Genomic DNA, 6,000 nt, shown 5'->3' on the forward strand with positions numbered 1-6,000 from the left:
CACTTATCACAACTCTATCTGGAGTTTGAGTTGCAAACTCAACCTTCTGGCTAGCACCTGATCTTTGTTCCCTGATTGACTTGTATCACCTCCTCCCTGGTTACCTACGGTAGATTCATCCAAGGTTACATTTCTACTCATGATAAATTTATGAGTTTTTCCTTCTTTTATACACCACAATCCATAACCTTTTACTCATGTCGCGTATTCTAGAAATATGCACTTCATTTCTATTGGATCAAGTTTACCATCATTCACATGAGCATATGCGGGGCATATAAATATATGTAAACCAGAATAGTCAGACGATTTCCTGGACCATACCTCTTGAGAAGTCTTCAAGTATATTGTCGTAGACGGTGATCTGTTCACCAGATAGCAAGCAGTGTTAACTGCTTCTACCCAAAATTGCTTGGATAAGTTAACAAATATTTGCATGCTGCATGAGAGTTTGGTTCATCCGTTCTGCCGCTGTATTTTGATGTGGTGTGTGCCATATAGTGCGGTGCCTCAATATACTTTCTTACTTGTAGAAATTATCAAATGGAGAATTGCAGAACTCTAACACATTGTCCTTCCTCAGAGTCTTGACGTATTTTCTAGCCCTTTTCTTGTCACAACTAGAAATTTTTGAGCCTTGTAAACTACAACAACTAAGTCAAATTGTGAATCAAAGACATGAGAACATGTATGAAGTATACTCTATAACAACAAAATTTCAATCAAACACCCCATGCAAACAATACGAATAGTCGTTAAACAATTAGAAACCCTAGAAGTTCTTATTTAAGTCCATTTTTGGACTAGGACTTCTTTATTGGGCCCAAAGGACCAATAACCTTCCAATTTGGCTACCTTGGGCTTAGAACTCTCAAATGGGCTGTAATTGGACCCACTCTCATTCATTTTAACATTTTGGGCTATATTGGGCCTAGAATGAAATAAGACACCTTAATGGACCTCATTGGGCCATAACTAACCTAATTAGCCCTAATGGGCCATAAGAATCATATTTATATTTATTTGGGCCGTGAATTACTCTAAAAGGGCCAATGGGGCGAAAACCATTAACTTGGACTCCATATTATGGACTTAAACATAAAAGGCCCAAATTTCCATCTCTCTTCCCTATCTCTCGGCTCAAACTACAAACCCAAGAGGAGAGGGTTGACTTTACTTGCCACCTCATTTTTATATGGAGGATATCTAAGCTTTTGCACTTCAAACATCCATGCAACCTCATCTTCCCATGCAAGCACTTCTTTTCTTCTTCCTCTCTCTCTTGCTCTCGGCCGATTTCAAGCACACACACACACACATTTCACTCATTTTTCTCTCAAGAAACTCTCTCATTTCTCCTCCATAATTTCGAGACCTAAGGAGCTTTCAAGAAGATATCTCCACAAATTCTTCACCTAAGGTAAGATCAAGTTTGGATCTATGATCTAGGTACTTTGTTTTATCAAAATCTCCTTCTAATCCACGTAAAAATCTTGATCACTCTCCTAGAAACCCTCTAAGTTCGAGATCTTCCAAGGAGAGGTACTAAGGCCAAATTTTCTTCTCACTTTCTTCCAAAAGCCGAAACCACACCCAAAGGTGAGCTTCATACCCCCTATTTTTCGGTTTTTATAAGTTTGGTGGGGGAGAATACAAGCAAATGTGTAGATCTATGAGTATATGTATGCTTTGTGTGATTTCTATGCTTATATATATATATATATATATATATATATATATATATATATATGTTCTTATGTGATTGTGGTGTTGGTACTAGTCAAAAAGAACTTAGAAACCGAGATCTACAATATGTTGAATGAAATAAGTATAACTTATATTATTTCACACAAATCAACTATAGAAAAATAACCAAGTTGGCTAATATGAACATCTTTCGGCGTAAAACCCATTTTTGGGCTCAAAATGCTAAAAATACAAAACTAAAGGGCCCAAAACGACAAAATATAAATTCTGAAGGTTGAGATGAGTCAAAACAGTTTCTAAAATGTATTTTCTGAAAATTTACACTTTTGAAGGGTTAAAATATGAATTTTTAAACATAATGGGCCGAAAATGGACTTTTCGGCCCAATAATGTCCGAAATTGCGAGATTTTTAATTTGGAGGGGCTGAAATTGCACATTTATGTAAAACAGGGGACTACTAGTGTACCAAGTCCATTTCAAGGGTTAAAAATGCTTTTTAAATTTAAAAGGGACCAAAGATGCAAAATTTTTCCATTTTGGGTCAAAATTGTAAAAATTGCAAAAATGGAGGTTTCAACCGAGAAAATTTCATTTTGAGGGACTAAAACTGTTTATCAAGTAAATTTGGGCTGAAAAATATCTTTTCAACAAGTTTTGATACTAAAGTGTCAAGAAAAATGGTTTAAGGACTAAAATGGAAATTCTTTTATATAAAGGGTTAAAAGTGTAAATTATCCAAGAAGGGGTTCAAAAAGAAAAATTTTAATGTTTAAAACAATAAATCCTTTAAGTTAAAATACGAGTACCACGACTACCGGCGAAACGTAATACACCTTCAACACCAAAATCGTTATCAAACGAATTGATTCGGTCTCGAATCAATAACGAATCAAAAGAAAATCAATAAACAATGATACTTCAATACACACGCGGAAATTTACGGGAAGTCAATACACACGTGGGAATTCACAAGAAGTCAATACACTATCTTTGGGCCCGAAAGTTTCAAATCGTGCTTGTTGGGCCTAGCTAGCCCAATGACATGATCTTTAGGCCCGAAGGAAATGCGCTTACATGTTGTTGGGTCTTATACGACCTTATTCCGTGTAAAAGGACTTTCAATAGCTTTTGTGCTGTTGGGCCCCAAGGGTCCTTTGGTACTGCTAGTGAAGTCAAATGCGAGTCGGGCCAAGGGCCTTTCGCATTCACGATAGCCTTGAACGACTCATGGAAATAACGGGGGCTTCGCACCCTCTTTTCTCCTAGGTTGTGGGGCTATGAGAAGTCAGGGTGGTTGGATTAAGTGAGTAGTACGGACGACGCCTAAGAGATCGTTTGTATAGTTGTAAGCTAGTCATTTTCATTAATGCGTGATTATAACAACTCACAATCCATAATTAATCCAATGTCACCTGGAATTATTGAATACAAACGTCGCAACGACATAACAATATATAAAACGCGTAATTTAAAGTATTAGGAAAACATCGGGTTTTCCTAGGGATCTCAGCACTTACACCTATGTGATGCATACCAAGTCTAACAATTATTCACACTTATAGAAATTAACAAGCATACTTACGGATCTTCACACTTTTTCTTACTTACAATAATCTTTTCAGAAAATATCAGATTTTCTGGTGGTTTTCAAAATGATACACATCATTACTTTTCAAACATTACTTATGAACTCACCAACATTTCATATGTTGACGTTTTTCCAAAATACTTGTATTCTCAGGTAACAGGTAAATCGAAGAAAATGTACCCAGTGATATCATGATGTTTTGTTTAATTAAAATCGAACAGTTTATGTTTTGGAATTGTAATGTGTAAAAACAATGTACTGAATGTAAACACTGATGGTTGTAATATTTCAATGCATGGTGACGAATGATGTTATGATTAATGTATATTCATTGTGATGGTATTCAATTGTGTCACAATAACCCTCGGACGTTTCCGCCGTCTGGTTCGGGGGTGTGACATTTCTCAACCATGGTCTTCCACTCCTTGAACTTCTCAAACACCTCATCTTTGGTCTTCAAAAAGTACAACCAAACCTACCTTGAATAATCATCAATGAACATCACAAAGTATGAGCATCCTCCTTAAGACTTCACTGGTGTAGGACCCCACAGATCATAGTGAACATACTCCAAGATTTTCTTGCTTTTTTGTTGACCGGTACCTAACTTCACTTTGAGATGCTTTCCCTTAACGCAAGCTTCACAAAACTTTATCTTTCCAATAGCGTCTCCACAAAGAAGTCCTTGTTTACTTAGAACTAACATGCCCTTGTCAATCATGTGCCCTAACCTATAATGCCAAAACTCTGTCTTATCATCACCTTCATTCAAGGATTGGGAGGTAGCCACCATTCCCATAACTTTACTGCCTTCTAGGATATAAATCCCTCCATGATTCATCTCCCCTTTCATTATAACTAGAGAACATTTGGTTACTTTGACCTAGTTACCTTCACCAACGTACCTCATCCCATTCTTAGCCAATGTGCTAGAAGAAATTAGATTCTTCCAATGTTCTGGAATGTACCAACAATCTAACTTACTAACCATGCCATCATGCATCTTCATCTGCACTGTGCCACTACCTTTCATACTGCTCACCCAATCATCACCCATCTTGACTATGCCATCCCACTCTTTGAAGGGGTTAAACCAATCATGATTATACGTCATGTGATAGGATGCTATAGAATCCAAGACCCAAACATCAATAGAACTTGATGTACTAACAATCAATACATCACCATCATCCCCTTCATCAGAACTTTCTTGAACCACAACAACAGTGTTATTGCAGCATGATTCACTCTTGAACTTCCCATTCTTCAGCTGTACAAAATTTCGCTTGAAGTATCCTTATCCTTATAGTTATAACATTTCACGTTCGATGAGCCTTTAGACTTCAATTTTGAATGTGATCTCCCTCTGTTTCCCCCTTTCTCTCTTCTGTCCTTCCTCTCCCTATGAACAAACCATAACTGGACACTTCCTCTCCAACTAAAACTCTTCTTTCAGATTCTTGGATATCAGAGAATCATTCAAATCACTCATAGTGATCGTTGTCTTACCATAGAGCCTGGTATCAACAAAATTCTAATATGAGTTTGAAAGAGAACATAAGAAAATGAGCGCTTGAACTTCATATTTAATCTTCACATCAACCCCTTGTAGACATAAGATGATGTGATTGAAGTTATCCAGATGATCTTTCACTTGGGTGCTTTCAGACATTTTGAGAGTATATGACCTTTGCTTCTGATAGAACCCGTTCGTCAGTGAGTTTTTCTAGTACTTGTCACAAAGTTTATCCCAGAGCCCAGAAACAGTTGTTTGATCAATGACCCCCCTCAATACTTCATTTGTCATGCTCAACCGAATGGTACTATGTGCCTTCATCAGAATGTCTACCTACTTTTTAGCCTCCATGTTGCCTCTCCTTCCAGTGCCGCTGCACATCCTTGTTGAACTAGAAAGAGACTTTATCTTCACCTTCCATAATGTGAAGTCATTTAAACCATTGAATTTCTCCAAATCAAACTTGTGAGTAGACATCTTCAATCACAGGAATACAAACTGCAGTTCTGATACCACTTGTTAGGAAGTAAAGCGGATAACTATCAAAACTATAAGCACACAAGACACATTATTTATGTGGTTCGGTCATGATGACCTATGTACACAGACAAGGAAGGGAGTATTCTTTATTTAAAATCTCTCAAACAGAAGTTACAAGTATAATTTTCACAGAGATTTGAGTAACACTCTAGAATACAAAATGACCTAGCATGCATCCCTATTTATACATGAGGGATCAAACCTAAAACCCTAGAACTCGTTACTCGGTACCTGTTCGGCCGACTACCGAGTAGCTAGTACTCGGGAGTACTTGGGGAGTACTCGGATTCGGTAATTCATGTAGAAATATTTTTAGGGACATTATATATATATCAAAATCAAAAGTTAAAATCATAAGTTGATATAATTATATAACAAAATTAGATATATGTGAATACACAAAAACTGAAAAACACATAATGGTGTCACTTCATGAATAATTACTGAACATTTAAGATATATATGTAGTAATAATCACATATGAGTGTGTTAAATAATAAATCATTAATTATATTATACATAGAAATCACCGAGTTGACCAGATTTTACAACATTGCTCAGTTTAGTAAGGGGCCGATCGGGGAGTACTCGAGATTTTGCAACTCACCTCGGTAAGTGGCCGAGTAGCGATTACTCAGAGGAGTAATC

Source organism: Lactuca serriola, chromosome 5, assembly GCF_051521515.1.
Source record: "Lactuca serriola cultivar US96UC23 chromosome 5, Lser_US96UC23_V15, whole genome shotgun sequence".
Lineage (NCBI taxonomy): Eukaryota > Viridiplantae > Streptophyta > Magnoliopsida > Asterales > Asteraceae > Lactuca > Lactuca serriola.